Here is a 21,076-nt window from a genome sequence, read left to right as displayed (position 1 = left end):
GGCTAAGATCAAGCAGACCCAGGAAGACTATTCCCCAAGTTTCATCCAGGAGTCTCCTAGAGTTTCTTAAATTGAGACGAGAGAACTTGTAGAAATTGGGTACCTTATCTGGTAAAGGACAAGATTCCTCGCGGCCCATTATGCAGCCACAGAATTCCCTTTCTGATTCATTTTAATTCATGATGTTATTTATCCACCGCCTCCACACAATAAAGGATTCTAGCAAAATAAAATTAGTCATAATAATTATTAGTGCATTAGCAATTTTCTTACTTTCATGAAAAATGTTACTGAAGATAACTTGTAGCAGAAGAGTAAATCAAAGAATGAGAATTGACCAATTGTAGAAAATTCTGCCGAGTCTATGATGGACACATCATCAATTCATAAGAGTTGGTAATCCCAGCAAACAGAAAGTATATTCCAGAAGAGGTAGTTTTGTTTCAGTAAGCTCTATCCATCCATCCACTCCACTTTAACCTACCTTTTGGGGAAAACTGATCTAATCCTACCACCGGAGTCGAAGCTCTTTAAAGAGTCCTCACATGAACTCTCTCTACTCCTGTCTCTGGATAGCATAGAAGAAACCCAGGTCTTGAGGCTCTTTCATAGCTTATGTTGTTCTTAGACTAAACTTGCCACTGTCATGTTAACATAGTATGGCCTAGAATGCATGAGCTCTGATGTTTGAATCTTCAGCGCCGTAACAGGGATGCTTACCGCAGCAGCAGCAGTTTTGCTAGTAGTTCTGCTTGGATGGGCTTACCAGGCTATCCAACCTCCCCCTCCAAGAATTTGTGGCACACCAAATGGTCCTCCTGTCACCTCCCCAAGGATTAAGCTCAGAGATGGAAGGTACCTGGCCTACAAAGAAGCAGGAACCCCCAAGGAGAAGGCCAAGTACAAGGTCATCGTTGTCCATGGCTTTAATTCTGCCAAAGACTCCGAGTTTCCAGCATCTCAAGTAAAACAAACACAAAATTATAATAGTAATCTATATTTATATATGATGGATAAGACTAGATTTTATTGGTGTTATGGCTTGTGGTTTCAGGAGCTTGTGGATGAACTAGGAGTCTACTTCCTATCATTTGACCGAGCAGGGTATGGAGAGAGTGATCCAAACCCAAAGCGCACGGTTAAAAGCGAAGCTATGGACATTCAAGAGCTTGCTGATAAGTTAGAGCTCGGATCAAAGTTCTACCTGATAGGACGTTCCATGGGTGGTTATCCTGCCTGGAGTTGCCTCAATTACATACCACACAGGTAACCTATCTATCAACGTTCTACTCTCAGCTCTGTTCCTTCAGTGATGCCATCATGTTTTCCGAAGCTATTTGAGAAGCAAGTATTGTTTATCCAGTTCAGCCTGATAGAATATTTTAAAACTTTGCCTGAAAATGAACTTACTAGTTGTGGCTCCAAATTTGCTGAATTCTAGCAGGTTGGCAGGAGTAGCACTAGTTGCGCCGGCCGTCAACTACTGGTGGCCTTCTTTTCCTGCCAATCTATCAAGAATGGCCTACAAGAAGTTGTTAGTACAGGATCAGAGAACGTTCTGGATTGCACACCATTTTCCTTCCCTTCTGTATGGGTGGATGACCCAGAAGTTGCTCCCAGCTTCAGCAGCTATTCAGGGACATCCTGATTTACTTACCCCACAAGATATGGAAATCTTGCAGAAGATGAAAGCACATGCTGAGTCACTCGAGGTAAGTTCCTTCCTCAGAGGTACCCTTTAGATTATTTTATATCACCTATTTGTCTAGGTTGTTTATGCCCCTTCTCGTTTTCACATCTGTTTAGACAAGTTACTAAAAAAATATAAAGAAAGAAAGAAAGAGAGGGGAAGAAAAAAAAGATTAGCCAATGACATCCCTTAAGGAATTACTGCTAATCAAGCTGCAGCCCTACAAGACATAACACTTAAGACTAGTTATCACTATATCTATATCCAAACTTGTCCTTCATGGTCTGATGTCAAAAAGGATTTGGTAACTAAACAGAACCAGATATCTGAAAGGAAAAAGGTTAAACATGATCAGAATTAGATATACAGGCTGGTTATTTAGCTAGTATTAGGTTGCAGGCAACCCCATTTCTGACTTCTGCAGTTTACCTAATGACATGAGGTGTCAATCTTACCAGCTCGGATACAGTAAAGCATGTTCACATACTTTTCCATGGAAGTGGATATTGATGTTTGGAAAATCAACTAAAACAAGTCAGAAGAATTAAGATGTAGCAGTGGTTCTCAGTAGTGCTCAAGGTGAAACTTCCAAGCATACATGATAGAATCACAATTTTTATGAAACACATCTAAATAGGACCTCATCTACCAAGACTAAACTTAGTATCTAAAGGGTCCAGAAATATGTTGCATGGCTGCTTTGAAGTGCTCAATTATCAACCAGGGCTTCATTAAAAATTTGGAAGAAAGAAGACAGAACAACAACTAAGAAGTTACGGTTTTAATCTACAAAGATGGGGTTAAGAATATAAACTAGCATTGCAGTTTAAACTAGAGGGAAAAGGGGGTCATGACAGGAAGTAAAAAAGTAAATAAGAAATGAAGTTAGTATTTGCTTGTTGACAAGGGAAAAATGGTGGGTACCGTCCATAGTGTGACTGTGGTGCATCACACAGTATAGATTGAAGGAGGTTTTGGGGCAAAAGGGGCTTGAATTTGAATGCAGAGATTCAGAAGAACAGTAAGGCCTAATAAGACTAGATGAAACTAATGGGAAGATATTTGCAGAAGATTTCAATTTCCCATGATAGGAAAGAATGGCAGAGAAGGATATACACATTTCTGGTATATGGAACAGGACATCTCATCAAGGAGTCTAGTTTCAATAATAAACCAACATATATTTGTACAGCTTCCACAAGATCTATCAAACTAAGCAAGATGTAAAATAATGATATGATGATATTTATTAAGTATAGAAACTGAAACGGTAGATAATACGTACTTGAAATGAACATGAGAACAAGATGAGATAAAATTAGGGAATGATGCACAAAGCATGCATCTTGTATTAATTTCAAGTTTTCAACGTTGCTAGCTTCTTTGATGAAGAGATGCCCCCACATAATGGACTCCTTCCATCACCATTATTCACTTATACAATGGAAAAATGACCATTATTTGCTGTTATAACTAGAAATAACAAGCTGTAACAGGAAAATGACAACATTCTTTGCTTAGATCACTATTTACAAGAAATAAAAAAGCATTATTTTCATCAAAGAAAATTATTTTGTTCTGATGAATAGTTATGGTATTAAATTACAGTCATCAAAACAATTAGAACAGAAAGCCTCCAAAACTATTATGTCGGCCATTATTATAAGTATAGCTATTATTACCATGCTTTCAAATACGTGCATCAACACCTTACCTGTACGGTAACATAGCATGGCCACCAATAACATAACTCTTGATGCCAGCATAGCAGAAAATGAAGAGACCAAACGGTGTTGGTACGGTACCAATAGCAGGGTTTAAATGTATCAGTTTGGCTTGTATGGACCTGTTCTATAAGTCCTAGTTTGAAACCTCAAAAAGTCATAACATACTCAAACACTGAATTGGAAAAATTTGTAGTCAAAGCCATTTCTAACCATTAGAAAGATAATACTGAGAAGAAAAAATTGAAACATATAAATGTACAAATGTATGTAAGCATATGTATGTACATTTCTGTGTACTTATGCATGTACTTATAGGATATCTCCTGAGGGGAACTTGTATTATCAAGAGGCGATGATATGTCTGGAGCAAACTGTAATGTAGGACATAATCAAGTTGCAACCATTGGAAAATAATGTTTGGTGGATACGATGTTGAGGCCATAAAGTCAAAAGTCCCTATAAAATAAAGTTCATAGTCTGATTGCAGAGAGAAGAAGCAAATCCTTCCATCTGCTCAACCCAAGCCTCTCACAAAAAAATAATAACAAAATTAAAAACTCAAAGTAATGTTTTGGATTTTTTTTTTCTTTCATTAACTGAATACTAAAATCAATTACAGCCTCCTATTTATATTAGTGAGGTCCGAGTCCGAAATCCTAGTCATAGTCTGCTTCTAGTTAAAAAGAGATTAGAACTTTTGTAAGATAGTAAATAACTAGTGGAGAAATCACATGGATATCAAAATTAACCTAGGGCTAGATCTTGACTTCTCCATCAACCTTGCCTACCATTGCAATGCCTAATTCCTCAGCCATTCAAAGATGTGCTAGTCAAAATCTTAATTGAAAAGGAAAGTTTAGTATTTTACTTTGACCGGCCTCTTTCAAGGCCCAAATGAATGTCATATCCCCATGTTGGTAGAAAGCAGCAAACCTCTTGGAGGTGGTATCACCCTTGTAGGTCTTAAAAAGATATCCAATTTCAAAAATAAGAAAAAGCACAAAAATCAGACGCCAAATCGGGATGTTATGGCCTTTGAAAGTTATCTGCATAGTCAAGTTAGAGATGTGGTGAATCTTGCTCCTATAACCCATCAGACCTATCTGAAGTGGCCAAATCACTCCATGGCAGGTGGAGATCCTCTTGGATTAGTTCAACCCATCTACCAAATTTAAACATTTTCAACAAAAACTGAAACTTTATCTCTAATATTTGAATGAATGATTTCACAAACAGGGGAGTAAAAGGTGATTGAATAATGGAATAAAATCTATGGAAAGCCCACACTAAAGGGTATTAGAATACATGAAAGATAAAGAAATATCCTTTATGTAGCAAACGATGAGTATGTGAAGATCAGCAACAAGATAAATCCTGCTGATTTGACTTTGTCTATGCTAAATAAGTAATAAAGATTCAATCTTGGTGCAAGGATATCACTATGCTAGCAAGTTTAGAATCAGAATAATAATAACCATTATAACAATTATTAGAAATATAGGTGGTTCTAAATTTCTAGCACTTAGAGGTTGATCCTTGCACAATATAGCAGCCAAAACTGATGATCTCATAAACTTATCCGAAGATATTGACCTCCAAGTTCACATATAGAAAGTAAAAAGTCCATTTCTGTACTCGAAGAAGTGACAAGTTGCTACAAATGCAAATATATGCCTACAATAAGATTTTCCTACTATACAACCATCCAAGCAAAGTGATATAGTCTGAAAGGGTTTATGCCTGCATACTTTATGCCTGTGGAAATAGGTGTCATGACAAACCTATGGGCAGCACAAATGAAACATCTACTGTGCAAAGTGATAAAAGTTCTCATGCTGCAATTACCTTAGAAGACATTAATGGAATGTCAATCAAGAAAAAAAGAAGATCAAGAAAGTTCAAACCGAAGGAAATCATAAAATACAAATCCTTGGACCCACATGAGGAGGTAGAAAGAGGTTTTGACTTTAAAGAAAGCTCACAACATGATCCAAGGTTTGGCACAAAAAATTGTATTACGTATCAGGCTCGTCTTCTATACTTTTCTATTAGAAAGTATCCAATTTTATAAGAAATTTAAGAATAAAACACCTTATTTGTGTCAAGTTGATCCAATCAGGGAGAAGAAAAATTTTCTTCAACTAGCTTAACTCGAATCTCACAAAAAAAGATGGAAGAAGATGGAGAATTTTCGAAAGTAAGGCTCAAGTTCCTTTTTTTATCCTCTATCCCATAACCTGAGGTTCATAGTCCCTATTTATAATAGTGAGGTTAATCCTTACACAATTCAGGTTGAATTTCTCTTCTTATCTTCTAGAAAGATATCCATCCTTGAACAATTTGGGTTGTACTCCTCTTCCTAACTTAAATAGAACTAAGTCTCTAAAAAAAATGATAAATATAAAAATCATAAAAAAATATTAGAAATTTATAGAAGATATACAGATCTTGAGTTCTACATTAACTTTGCCTTGTATCGCTTTACCTAATTCTTTATAGATTGGAAAATAACTCTTAGTTAAAGTCAAACTGAAAAGAAAAGTTTCAGTTTGACTAGTCCATTTCAAGGTCCAAATAATGAAATTTTGATCTGATTTAGACCTTTTAAGGATTATCTCAAGTTGTAGATCTCAAAAAGATATCTAATTTTATAACAAAGATCATCTCAGTCAGACATCGTATTTGCAAGTTATGACCTAAAGTTCAGCACATGACTTAGCTTCTTAATGTAGTGAATTTTGCTCTCGAACCGTATCCAGCCCTTACTCATCATAGCCAAAGTGGTCCACACCGAGTCCAAGGATCCTCCTAGATCAAGGCTCCTACTATTTAGGAGATTTAGCGAAATCTCGAACCGTATCCAGCCCTTACTCATCATAGCCAAAGTGGTCCACACCGAGTCCAAGGATCCTCCTAGATCAAGGCTCCTACTATTTAGGAGATTTAGCTTTCGCTAAATCAAGATTAAAGTTGGAAAAATTTTTATTTTCCTGTCTCATGGTTGAACCACCCGGCTTTACCCGAAGATGATTTCTAACCTTGGTCTTCTTTGATCTCAAGCCTCAGCAAACCACTTGGTCTGCTCCCATTTCTGGACTTTATGGTAGGGATGTTTCTCGTCATTCTTTCTCTTCTCGACGATCACTACAGCAACCTCTTCTTTATCTCGATCTCAGTTGATTAATCAGTTGAACTAAAAAACGAGAGCTTGGCCTCTCATTAGTAATATCGGCTTCTCATACCATCATCATGAACTTGCTATAAGCATTAACAAATTGCTTTATTTAGGCAATAATCACAAGGTCTAGTTTCCTTGTGTTTTGGAGGCATTGATCAAAAACTCCTTCCCATCTTTTATAAGATGATACTTCCTCTATGATTTGTAGAAGACATCATCTCGATCCTAAAAATATAAGCTCCTTAGGATAACCTGGCAAACATCCAAAGAAACTCCTTCATAAGTTACCTCATCAATATATCTTTTAGGAATAACAAATTTGAAGGTGCACGATTTGGTGATTTTCAATTCGATATCTTTCTAGATCCAATTAAGAAGGTACGGATGCAAATGAGCTTTGGTTTGTAACCATAGCTTCTCAATCAGATTTTTGGAGATAAGGTTTTTCTAGCTTTTAGGATCTAGAATAGCCTCGATGATGCTCTGTTTCATTTGAATCTTCAAGTGGAAGAGTTTCTCACATGCATTATTCGCCATACCACCCCATACTACTCAGTGTGAGGCGTATCGTACCGTACCGGTACCATGCCGATATGCCATACTATCCCATACCGACACTACTGTATCGTACCATGTACCGACACTACCATATCGTATCATGTACCAATACTATAATGGGATTTTACTGATATAGGGTTGTTGGGTTCCAATGGCGCAGTGGAAGGATTAGGTGTTTAAAATTTTCATTAAAAACATCCGATGCACTGAAAATCCTAATGCCCAGAAACTCTTGACTATATCAATAAAAGTACAATAAAATAAATTTGGATCAGAAGAATACCTGTAACACTAATCCAATTTTCACGAGGCATCCAAGTGTCCGTCCTCCAATGGTGATCCACACGAAAATTGAACCAAAGACAGCGCTCTTTCTTCACCTTACTTTAAGAGTTCTAGCCCCTAGAACTCAACCAGCCATCAATCGATCAGATCTTCCTCCAGACCTGAGTCTGAATCTTTCTAAACCATCCACTGGACTTGACCACCTTTTTCTAGATTTCTTAAATCCTTAGACCTATTAAGATTAGGCTTGCCTTAAAAGAACAAGCGTTGTCCTAAAACCTAAAGTTGTAAGAGAGGAAGAGAGGGAGTGGATAGGGGATGTAAGAATTGAATGATCACCCTATCTGCTGTCTCCTATTTATAGTACCAGATGGGGTGCTAACAGAGAAGGCATCTCTTATCTGGAAAGATATATCAAATCCTCGTATCACTTATCTATGAGTCTTTAAATGGAAGGACTCTTCAGGGGGTGATACGTCAATTCCTGTCTTCTCACGCACGCATGCGCAGAATGAGATGCTTTTTGCATCTCTTCACACATTATATTAGCATGACATTTTGCCACAAACCTTTGTTCAAATAGAAAGGCCATCACCAAATGGCACGTTATTTGGATAAGAGTTCATATGTGAGAAGGATTCTTCACCAAAGAGACGTGCGAGCACCTTCTCCATGTCGCGCACGCGCATGCCCAGAAAAGGGTGTGAAAAGTAACCTTTCTTAATCTAATAATTTTTCAAATTTTTACCATGTGATCAGCACTTAAAACTGATCCTTATCACAAAAATTATCAGGTAAAAAGTCGCTTAAGACTCCCTAAACAGAAAGAGTCTTCACATCCCTTCGCGCACATAGCAATGTTTCAAGCAATTCTTTCATGCACAATCTGGTGCATTTTTCATACTTCAAAAGGTGTGCTAGGTGGCTCATCATCTGATCTACTTGTCATAAAAAATAAAGGCCCAAAATAGAAGGATTCTCAGTCCTTCTCCATGCCACAAATAAAGTGTGCATACATTCTGCATATTAGCACCAAGAGTCTTTCTAAAGTTGGACTCTTAGTTATTTGGCATGTACACCAGATATGATGCCTCTTTTTGGCTGCTTCCAGGTGGCTTGACCTGACCCAAATGCTCACCAAATTAGGCTAGCAAATGACCAAGGCATGAGAATAAATTGATCTCTAAAAGAGCTAGGGATTCCACACGTACTAGCATGCTTACCGGAACCCCGATTGGATCCAAAATTTCAATCAACCTTTTTAAAAAAAGATCCTTGGCCAATTTTCATATGTGTGTGACCTATTGGATTCCACATCTAGCTAGTAGTAGATCCGAATACAAGTTGATCTAATTTGATTAGAATTTAATCTAACCGATTTAAGTCCAATCGAGCTAACCCAATTTTAGTAATTAGAATTCTTTCTAATTAGTGTTCGAATTAAACTTTTTAATTCGATCAAAAACTTACAAGTCAAGATTGATATCTAGCAACATATCATGACTACCCAGAAGATGTGAAAATTTAATAAAAATATCAAATATACCCTTCAATGGCAAATTACCGTGCAATACAATCCTTCGATCATCCCAGCACCCTGAATATGTTCATAAGTATGGAATCATGTCAAACTCAAATACATATTCATATCGATTCTCAATTAATCAATGATGACTCCAATAAAAAAGCATTATAAACTCTTTCTAATTTTCTTCCTACTTTTGGTCAAAAGAATTTTTCTGAGTCATCTACGAATGAGAATACACAGGATGCGATCTCCTCTTACTAAGAGCAATCGATCCCATGTTGACCTACTCACAACCTTCGTACACACTCTTACCATATCCAGAACACCCCGTACATATCTTAAAGCCATGCTTGAGTATGAACCAAAATATGGATTCATGTGCACAAGATTTCACGGTGATCTCAGGTCTAAGGATCACTTGCACAACTCCCACTTAGAGAACCATCTTTGACATGCAAGTAAGGCTTCCATAAGATGTTCCCTTTCATCGAGTCAATTCAGTAGACTCATTTCTCAAATGAGCACCCATATCCTTGTTTTAGTATCTACACAAGTGGCTAGTGAGATCTGCCACCCTCTTCATCGAGCATACATAGGATGTGTCAGTCTATCCGGATCAGTGATTTCTGACTCAATGTTCCTACGATCAGAAATATTTTAGATTAGGATTTTAGGATGTTAGGTCTCACTAGCATGATCCATTCATGTCTCCTAAAATCATTGTCCTAATCTTTGAGTTTCATCATAATCTTAGTCATAATAAGAAGCAGCTAATATGATGAATCAATACCTCATTTTATTATCAAATAATAAATGTCATTACATAAGTTGAAAAATTACAAAGAAAAGTTTCATCGCAACACACTTGCGATTGGCTTATTAGGCACTCTTCTTTCAATCTTCCACCTGCACTAAAGCCAATTGCCTTTGTATCTCAATCCCATACAATCTAGATGGCGATCAAATAGCTGTTGTGGTATGGCCTTAGTGAATGGGTCTGCTATATTGTTCTTTGTATCTACTCGTTCAAGGACAACATCTTGTCTTTCTACAATTTCTCGAATGAGATGGAAGCGTCGAGGATGTGTTTGGATCTTTGATGAGACTTAAGTTCCTTAACTTGAATAACGGTCCAGTGTTATCACAATAGAGTGGCACCGGTTCTTCAATCTCAGCAACTACTCCTAAATTCATGATGAACTTCTTCATCCAGACAGCTTCCTTAGCGGCTTCACTAGCAGCGATGTACTCTACCTCAGTAGTTGAGTCAGCTACTGTCTGCTGCTTGGAACTCTTCCAACTCACTGTCCCACCATTTAGGATAAACACGTACCCTGATATTGACTTACTATCATCTAGATCAGATTGAAAATTAGAATCTGTATATCCTTCAAGTTTTAACTCTGATCCTCTTTCATATATAAAAAAAAAACATCTTTAGTCCTTCTTAGGTACTTCAGAATATTTTTCGCAGCTTTTGAATGATCCTCCCCTGGATCAGTCTGAAATCTGCGAGCTACATCCAAAGCATAAGCTACATCAGGCCTGGTACATAGCATGGCATACATAATTGATCCCGCAGCCGAAGCATAAAGGATTTCACTCATCCTCTTTCTCTCTTCTGGTATCTTAGGACACATTTTCTTAGAGAGACATATACCATGACTTGCAGGCAGGTAATCTCTCTTACTAGCCTTCATATTAAACCTCTTTAATATGAGATCTATGTACTGTGACTGGGATAAGCCTAACATCCTTTTAGATCTATCTCTATAGATCTTTATACCCAGTATATAGGATGCTTCACCCAAATCTTTTATGAAAAACTTATTCGATAGCCAAGTCTTGACCGATTGCATTATTGAAATATCATTCCCAATGAGCAGTATGTCATCGACATATAAAACCAAGAAGAGAACAGCATTTCCACTTGTCTTCTTATACACACATGGTTCATCTTTATTTTTGATAAAGCCAAACTTTTTGACTGTCATATCAAATCGGATGTTCCAGCTCCTCAAAGCCTCCTTTAATCCATAGATGGATTTTTTTAGCTTACATACTTCATTTGCCCTCCCATTTGAGACAAATCTCTCTGGCTGAGTCATATAGACTTCTTCCTCTAGATTACTATTGAGGAATGCAGTCTTGACATCCATCTTCTAAATCTCATAATCGTCGTATGCTGCTATAGTAAGCAAAATCTTGATGGACTTAAGCATAGCCACTGGTGAGAAGGTTTCATCATAGTCAATTTCTTGTTTTTATCTGAAACCCTTCGCCACCAACCTAGCTTTGTAGGTTTCTACTTGGCCATCTACTCCGATCTTCTTTTTGAAGACCCACTTGCACCCTATTGGGGTCACACCCTCAGGTGCATCAACTAAGGTCCACACTTGGTTGGTGTACATCGAGTCCATCTCAGATTTCATGGCTTCCAGCCATCTGTCTGAATCTTTACTCATGACAGCTTCCGAATAGGTCAGTGGATCATCATCTTGAATGATATTGATCGAATTGTCGTTCTCAATGACAAAAGCATATTTCAGAAGTGCTTGACACACTATCTGATCTTCGGAGAGGTGTGTATTGTGGATGTACCTCATCTTTAGGTACTTCTGATTGAGGATCTTCTTGTGGTCCAATCACTGTTATTTCTGGATCAGTTTGTAGATCATGAACTTCAGTAAGTTCAATATTCCTCCCACTGCCTCGGATGAATTCATTCTCCAAGAAAGTGACGTGCGTACTAACAAATACTTTTTGATCAGTAGGATGGTAGAAATAGTATCCATTAGTTTCTTTAGGATATCCTACAAACCTACACTTGTCTGATCTAGCACTAAGCTTATGTCCAAAAATATTTTTGACATAAGCTAGACAGCCCCAAATCTTAAGATGTTTAAGATTAGGCTTCCTTCCCTTCCATATCTCATATGGTGTTCTTGCAACAGACTTTGAAGGTACTCTGTTTAATATGTATGCGGCAGTCTCTAGGACATATCCCCATAAAGATATTGGGAGATCAGTGAAGTACATAGACCGCACCATATCCATTAAAGTGCGATTTCGCCTTTCTGCTACACCATTTAATTGAGGTGTATAAGGAGGGGTCCATTTAGAGAGAATACCTTTACTTTTAAGATGATCAAAAAATTCACTAGATAAGTATTCTCCTCCTTGATTAAATCGAAGAACCTTGATATCTTTTTCAGTTTGTTTCTCAACCATACATTGATACTTCTTGAACTTATCAAAGGCTTCGGATTTATGTTTCATAAGATACACATATCCGAACCTTGATAAATCATCTGTAAAGGTAATAAAATAGGAGTATCCACCTCTAGCCTGAGTTGTCATTGGTCCACATACATCCGTATGTACTAGGGCTAATAACTCACTTGCTCTCTCTCCATGTTCAAAAAATGAAGTCTTGGTCATCTTACTCATGAGACAAGATTCACAAGTTTCAAATGATTCATAATCATACGGATCAAAGAATTCTTCTTTGTGTAACTTGTTTATCCTTGACTCACTAATATAACCAAGACGACAATGTCAGAGATATGTGATATTCACATCTTCTCTCTTTCTTTTCATATTTCTTTCAATATGAAAAATATTTTCATTGAGTACAAGAATTAAAAAATTGTTATCAATATAACCACTGCTATAAAATTTATTAGAAAAGAAAATGGAGCATCCATTTCTCATTAGCCTTATTTCATAATCTTGTTTTAATAACAAAGGTATAGAAATAATATTTCTAATGATCTTTGGCATGTAATAACAATCTTTCAATACTAAAGTTTTGCCTGAAGGTAAATCAAGCATACAGGTTCCCACAGCCTCTGCGCTAATGGACTCTCCACTTGCACCATAAAGCTCGAGGTAACCTTTTTTCAGACCTTTGATATTCTGTAGTCACTGTAATGAATTACAAATATGCGATCCACAGGCGATATCTAATATCCAAGTATCAGAGTCTGAGCTACTTAATGAAAAATAAGTTTGTATCATATACACACCTTTTGGTGCTATACTTGCATCCTGCTTCAAACTTACAAGATTATTCTTGTAATTATACTCTCAATGTCCAAACTTGCCACAAAATAAACAGCTAATATCTATATGGACATCTTTTGCCTTCTCATTATTACTGACAATCCCAAAATCAGAAATATCCAGAACATTGGAGTTCTTCTCTGATATGAACTTAACTTGCAAGTTCCTCAATCCATCCATATAGTTGGGATCGGTCAACATATTTTTATCTATAGTGTTATGCAGTAAAAATAAAGAAGCCATAATGCAGACTTAAATCTGCATAAATAAAGAACAATAGTATAAGCAAACCACTCAAGTTTGACATGCATAACTAGTTGAGGACTTTTAAAACTAGTTATATCTCTCACTATTTTATCGGATACCATAGCCCTCTCCTATGGCAAACGAGAAATCTTAATTTGGTTTCTTAATGGGGTTGAGACCCTAATCCCTCATTGAAGTCTTGTAGATATCACAACAAATCTCAATAAGTTCAAAAGTAAGAAAACCTATCCAATTGCATCTTATGCAACTCTCAACATAAACCTTGCCTCTAAAAACACTCATAGCCTTGTGGATATCACAACAAACTATAGTGTTTTGTAGTTAAGTCAAACCCTTCATTTTCATACAGTCATATCTGAAAAATACTGCCCTTGTGGATATCACAACAAAGCAACATAACTAAAATATACCGTAAAGCATCTAATAGCACCAAGATAAATCCACATCAATCCTCGTAGCAAGCCTTGTGGATATCACAACAAACCTACTATGATTTTTGATAGAATATTGACTAGGTATGAAGGAAGGCATATGTAGTGCTCAAAACACTAAGCTACCATCATTCAAGATTCGAACTAATCCAATTAGCCAAGAAAGTATTAAGATTGGTGGGGGTCCTCCCGTTGCTTTTCTTAGACACCAATAAAATTGGCTAGGCCAGCAACGGAACCAATTAAATAACCACCGTACTTGAAACACTCCTTAGACACCAATTAATTAATTGATTTAAAAAAATAGGTCAGCTACTGGTTCACAACACTATGACTTAATATAATTTTTATGAGGGCTTTAATGGTCTCAAGCACATCTTAAATCAATCAATCACAATAATGCACAAATATAGTTGTATCTTAAAAATCATAACAACTAAACATAGCATCCAGTTATATCTCTAAGATATGAAAAACATAATCATACAATATGACTATAACTAGCATTTTAAGCATATCACATATGCATGAAGTTCTAATAACATGCATGAATACAAAATACTTTTTTCACAGTTTTTCTTCTCGGAATATCACAGTGGCACCCCTACACGCCATAAGAGTATCCTATTGAATAGGAAGAGAGGGTCTCTGAACCCTACTTGTTCTTATGACTGGATGGCCTGGTGATGAACCTCAATTAGAGTACTAAGCTACTAAGAAAATTCTACACATACATCATGCATTTTATATTTAAAACATATCTCTAAGACATACTAGGGTTTGGATGTTCAATCGGGTTCAACCCTTGAGCCGACTTGAACCAAACTAAAAACCCATGCTTGATCACAATCAAGATAATAATTTAACCTTTGATTATATAGATCAAGGTAGGCTCTGATACCATTGTTGGGCTTCAGTGGCACAGTGGAAGGATTAGGTATTTAAAATTTTCATTAAAAATATCCGATGCACCGAAAACCCTAATGCCCAGAAACTCTTGACTATATCAATCAAAGTACAATAAAATAAATTTGGATCAGAAGAATACCTGTAACGCTAATCCAATTTTCACGAGACATCCAAGTGTCCGCCCTTCAATGGTGATCCACACGAAAATTAAACCAAAAACAGCGCTCCTTCACCTTGCTTCAAGAGTTCTAGCCCCTAAAACTCAACCAGTCACCAATCGATCAGATCTTCCTCCAGACCTGAGCCTAAACTTTTCTGAACTATCCATTAGACTTGATCACCTTTTTCTACACCTCTTAAACCCTTAGAGCTATTAGGATTAGGCTTGTCTTAAAAGAACAAGCCTTGTCCTAAAACCTAGAGTTGTAAGAGAGGGAGAGAGGGAGTGGATAGGGAATGTAAGAATTGAATAATCACCCCATCTGCCATCCCCCATTTATAGCACCAGATCGGGCACTAACAGAGAAGGCACATCTCATCTGGAAAGGTATATCAAGTCCTCGTATCACTTATCTGAGAGTCCTTAAACAGAAGGACTCTTCAGGGGGTGATACGTAGATTCCTGCCTTTTCACGCACGCACGCCCAGAATGAGATGCTTTTTGCATCTCTTCACACATCAGATTAGCATGAATTTTTTTCACATAAACCTTTATTCAAATAGGAAGGCCATCACCAAATGACATATTATTTGGATAAGAGTTCATATGTGAGAAGGATTCTTCACCGAAGAGATGCGCGAGCACCTTCTCCCTATCATGCACATGCATGTCCAAAAAAGGGTGTGAAAAGCAACCTTTCTTAGTCTGATAATTTTTTAAATTTTTATCACGTGAACAACACTTAAAACTGATCCTTATCATAAAAATTATCAGATAAAAAGTCACTTAAGACTCCCTAAACAGAAGGAGTCTTTGTGTCCCTTTGTGAGTCCAGAAAAAACTGTCATGCACGCAACAATATTTCGAGAAATTTTTTTATGCACAACCTTGTAGATTTTTTATACTTCAAAAGGTATTCTAGGTGGCTCATCATCTGATCTACTTGCCATAAAAAATAGAGGCCCAAAACAGAAGGATTCTCAGTCCATCTCCACACCACAAATAAAGTGCGCATGCATTCTGCATATTAGCACCAAGAGTCCTTCTTAAGTTGGACTCTTAGTTATTTGGCATGTACACTAGATATGGTGCCTCTTTTTGGCTGCTTCTAGGTGGCTTGATCTGTCCCAAATGCCCACCAAATTAGGCTAGCAAATGAGTAAAGCAAGAGACCAAATTGATCTCTAAAAGAGCTAGGGATTCCACACGTGCTAGCATGCTTACCGGAACTCCGATTGAATCCAAAATTCCAATCAACCTTTTTAAAAAAGGATCCTTGGCCAATTTTCATATGTGTGTGACCCATTAGATTTTACATCTAGCTAGTAGTAGGTCCAGGTACAAGTTGATCTAATTTGATTAGAATTTAATCTAACCAATTTAGATCCAATCGATCTAATCCGATTTCAGTAATTAGAACTCTTTCTAATTGATGTTCGAATTAAACTCTTTAATTCGATCAAAAATCTACAAGTCACGATTGACGTCTAGCAACGTATCATGACTGCCTATAAAATATAAAAATTTGATGAAAATACCAAATATATCCTTCAGTGGTAAGTTACCGTGCAATACAATCCTTCGATCATCCCAGCATCTTGAATATGTTCATGAGTATGGAATCATGTCAAACTCAATTACATATTCATATCGATTCTCAATTAACCAATAATGACTCCAATGAAAAAACATTAGAAACTCTTTCTAATCTCCTTCCTACTTTTGGCCAAAACATTTTTTCTGAATCATCTACGAATGAGAATACACAGGATACGATCTCTTCTTACTAGGAGCGACCGATTCCATGTTGACCTACTCACAACCTTCGTACACACTCCTACCATATCCAGAACACCCCGTACATGTCTTAAAGCTATGCTTGAGTATGAACCAAAATATGGATTCATGTGCATAAGATTTCATGGTAATCTCAGGTCTAAGGATCACTTGTACAACCCCCACTTAGAGAACTATCTTTGACATACAAGTAAGGCTTCCATAAGATGTTCTCTTTCATCGAGTCAATTTGGTGGACTCATTTCTCAAATGAACACCCATATCTTTGTATTAGTGTCCCACACAAGTAGCTAGTGAGATCTGCCACTCTCTCCATCGAGCATACATAGGATGTGCTAGTCTATCTGGAACAGTGATCCCCGACTCAATATTCCTACGACTAGGAATATTTAATATTAGGGTTTTAGGATTTTAGGTCTCACTAGCATGACCCATTCATGTCTCCTAAAATCATTGCCCTAATCTTTGGGGTTCATCATAATCTTAGTCATAATAAGAAGCAGCTAATATGATAAGTCAATGCCTTATTTTATTATCAAATAATAAATGTCATTACATAAGTTGGAAAATTACAAAAAAAAGTTCTATCGCAACACACTTACAATTGGCTTATAGGGCACTCTTCTTTCAGAGGTCCCGTATCAAGACAACGAACCTTGCTCATGCACCTCTATATCTATCTCAATTGTTAGCTTGGATTTTCTCACTATCAAGCTCAATTTGAAGTCTGCTTGCTCAAGTTCCAGCAGCTTCTCAACCTCCATAGTATTGAAGACAGCTTTCTCTTCCTCTTTCTTCTTAGAATCATCATCCTTCGGCTTCAATTCAAGATGAAGCTTCCAACACTTCTCCTTGATATGTCTGTAAAGGTTGTAGTGATCGCAATAATTTTTTTGAGTCATATTGGTGTGCTTCTTACTCTTGTTGGTACTTGTGCTTGTACTAAAGCTATCACCAATCTGAAGATGATTTCAGTGAGTTGGACAGTCTTCTCTTCTAGTTGTGTGAGACGTATCTTCATATTATCATCCATCGAGAAAGAACTAGCAACTATACTTGCCTTTGTCCTTTAGTGTCCTTGAATCATGGAGAGTACATGGTAGACAAGGAAATTCACAACCTTATTCTTTTGAGAACAGCAAAGTTAAAAGAAGTGATTTTCATTCTTTTCTCTGGTAACCAGGATCCATGTTTTTGCTAATATAATTTCTAAATGCTATCAATAGAAAGTTCATTGACATGCTAGTAACTATCTCTAAAACTAAAGAACGGGACATAGATAGAAATATATTATTGTTATTCAGGACCAAGGAGTTGAAATTTATAGATCCATCTCCTTAGTATCACCATTAACTTATTCCTTATTGCCATATCTATAGATATTTGTTGCTTCCAATGCATTGGAGAATAAGTTGCTTTATCAGCATATGGTATCACTAATTAGATCAATAATTTAAACAATCAAGCTAATGGCATTGCAATATAACCAGCCTTTCAAATCATTACTACATTTGTTCACAAAGCACAAGATTATGAAGTTTCTGAAGGATAACCTAGGAAGCATACATAAAGGAACTAGGTGTCAAACTATTAAGGTACAAAATGCAAGCTGACAAATGGGATAGAAAGTTGAAAATAATATAACATTTGATACATTTTAAAAATTGTTGCAAGACCTAAATACGCAATTAATCATGACAGTTTCTGCAAGTAAGTCACAAATAACAAATCCTTCAATATGAAGTTATATGGGCACACCATTGTTCTGTTTTCTGAGTATATCTATTTTGTGCACTTCAATAACTCCAGAGATGATACTCGTATGTGTTCCAACTCCATGTACAAATTTGATATTTCCCATGCATCCTAACTCTCTTAGAACTCCGATATTCACAATCACTGGAGTAAGGGTGTGTGTGGCATCCCATGTTGTGCCATGCTAGCACACATGATGCTCTGTTTTGGAAAAAAAAAACTTAAAGAATAAATATCCTTTTTATGTGAACATATTTTGAAATAATTATTAGTTGCTGGGTACCAGCACTGGCCTGGCACGGTAGGTCCCATCCATCAAAAACCGAAATGGTGCTTGATATCTCACTTTAAACTAATATGATAAATTTTCTCAGATAGAAACCGGACTAAATGTTATCAGTTCAAAGCAAAATCATTTCTCTGAATATTCTGCATATCCTGTACTCTGAAGATAGTACTGTACAACCTTTCTTAGCTTCTTGAGGTCTATGCTTAGTTTGCATAACTTTTAGCATACATTTCTCTTATACATTACTATGCATAACCTCCAATTTGGTAAACTTAATTGACAGAATGTAAAGTTTTCTAAGAGGAAACAAAGAACCACTATCTAAAACATAGTGAAAATAAGAAGAAAACTCTATGCTAATATAATTGCAGCAAGAACTGATAAAGCAGAGAATGTCAAATAGCCATCTTTAGCATGACACTTGCAATGCGAGTATCAATGTAGCAAGGGAAAAGGAGGACAATGGATCACTCCCAACATCTTATATTTCACTGAACACTTAATTAAAGCACAAATTTTGAAAGTGCCTACAATATATGGCTGGTATGTTACATGCTTTTTTTTTGTGTGATAAGACATACAAGTACCAAATATGATTAAAATAACTAAATAATATGCTCCAGTAAATAAACTAGAAAAATTATATCGAGAAGCATGAAGTTAGTCCATATGCTTTTAAAAAACCTATAAAAGGTGATAATGACAAAAATTATTTTCACATGTCTACAAAACAGAGCATCTAAAAGCAGCCATACCTTACAGGTTCTATTCACAAGAATCATTACTATGTTTAAAATAATTGTCAGTCTGCATAGGCTAGCTTTTCCTACTAAACCTAATTGGCTGAATGTAAATTTTTCTAAGGGGATACAAAGAACCATTATCTAAAGCATAGTGAAAAGAAGAACAAAATTCTATGCTGATACAATTGCAGCAATAACTAATAAAGCAGAGAAAGTCAAACAAGGGAAAAGGAGGACCAAGGATAACTGCCGACATCTCATATTTCACTGAACACATAATTAAATCACAAATTTTGAAAATGCTGGTATGTTACAGGCTTTTGATTGTCTGATAAAACATACAGATACCAAAAGTGATTAAAATACCTAAATAGCATGCTCCGGTAAATAGCCTAGAAAAATTATTTCAACACGCATGAAGTTAGTCCACTTTTTCTTAGAAAACCTATACAAGGTGATAACGACCAAAATTATTTTCATATGTCTATAAGATAGAACATCTCAGCCATACCTTACTGGTTCTATTCATGATAAGCATTACCATGTCAAAAATCATTGTCAGTCTGCATAGGCTAGCTTTTCCTACTAAACTTAATTAATTGACTGAAAATAAGAACCATTATCCAAAACATTGTGAAAATAAGAAAACAAATCTATGCTAATATAATTGCAGCAATAACTAATGAAGCAGAGAAAGTCAAATAGCCATCTTTAGCATGAGTATCGATGTAACAGGGGAAAAGGAGAACCAAGGATGATTAAAGCACAAATTTTGACAATGCCTACTATATATAGCTGGTATGTTACATGCTTTTGTTTGTCTCATAAGGCATACAGATACCAAAAATTATTAAACTACCTAAATAATATGCTCCAGTAAATAGCCTAGAAAAATTAAATCAACAAGCATGAAGTTAGTCCGTATTTTTTTAAAAAACCTATAAAAGGTGATAATGACAAAAATTATTTTCACATGTCTATAAAATAGAACATCTTGGCAACACCTTACGGGTCCTATTCGTGAGAATCATTACTATGTTAAAAATCATGGTCAGTTTGCGTAGGCTAGCTTTTCCTACTATCATTTTGAGATTATACTTTCTAGACCGCCTCAAGGAATAATTTTCAACAACCATATTAGTTCGTCATTCTGGCAATCTTGTAACTATTAAGAAAAGTTCTGATAACTAAAATTTCAGTGCTATTGATTCCAGTTACAGAACAAAGCAGCACAGCAGAGTGTCTTTGAGTCTCTTCATCGGGACATTATGGTTTTTTTAGCAATTGGGAGTTTGATCCAATGAAAATAAGCAATCCCTTTCGCAAAAATGAGGGCAATGTCGACATCTGGCAAGGCTGTGAAGATAGGATCGTCCCAGTGGAGTTACAGCGCTATATTGCACAGAAGCTTCCATGGATACGATATCATGAGAATCAAAGAGGTGGACATCTATTTGCATCGATTGATGGTTGGGGTGACAAAATACTTAAGGCACTTCTTCTTGGAGAAGAACCGCCTGCTATTTAGAACTACTTCAACTCTAACGACAGTTTAATATTCAAAATCATCTACTATCACTACAACCAGGAAATGCAGGGAGAGAATCCCACTGTTACTTAGGATTACTTCGACTGCATTGCCCTTCTGACAGTTGACAGTATCTACTAGTGCAATGCCATTTTAATATTCAAAA

General features: G+C 36.4%; 1 long non-coding RNA gene and 1 other non-coding gene across 3 annotated transcripts in view; one reads left to right on the top strand and one right to left on the bottom strand.

Annotated features, from left to right (window-relative positions):
• The window catches only part of LOC140859159 (uncharacterized), a 10,833-nt gene extending 9,284 nt beyond the window's left edge, over window positions 1–1,549 (bottom strand). The window contains exons 1-2 of one of the 2 annotated variants that reach the window (XR_012142634.1): window positions 1,411–1,549; window positions 104–219 (exon numbers count right to left, since the gene is read on the bottom strand). This is a non-coding gene — a long non-coding RNA (uncharacterized lncRNA). Of the gene's footprint in view, window positions 1–103; window positions 1,334–1,410 lie in introns of both variants that reach the window. The other variant, XR_012142633.1, reaches the window with a different exon arrangement.
• LOC105036003 (uncharacterized) lies at window positions 713–21,076 on the top strand. Its single transcript, XR_012142632.1, has 4 exons — window positions 713–964; window positions 1,055–1,266; window positions 1,445–1,712; window positions 20,603–21,076. It is a non-coding gene; the product is annotated as an uncharacterized protein (transcript).

This window comes from Elaeis guineensis, chromosome 7, assembly GCF_000442705.2.
Source record: "Elaeis guineensis isolate ETL-2024a chromosome 7, EG11, whole genome shotgun sequence".
NCBI classification, from domain to species: domain Eukaryota; kingdom Viridiplantae; phylum Streptophyta; class Magnoliopsida; order Arecales; family Arecaceae; genus Elaeis; species Elaeis guineensis.
The sequence above is the reverse complement of the archived record's forward strand: the minus strand, read 5'-3'. Positions and strand labels throughout refer to the sequence as shown.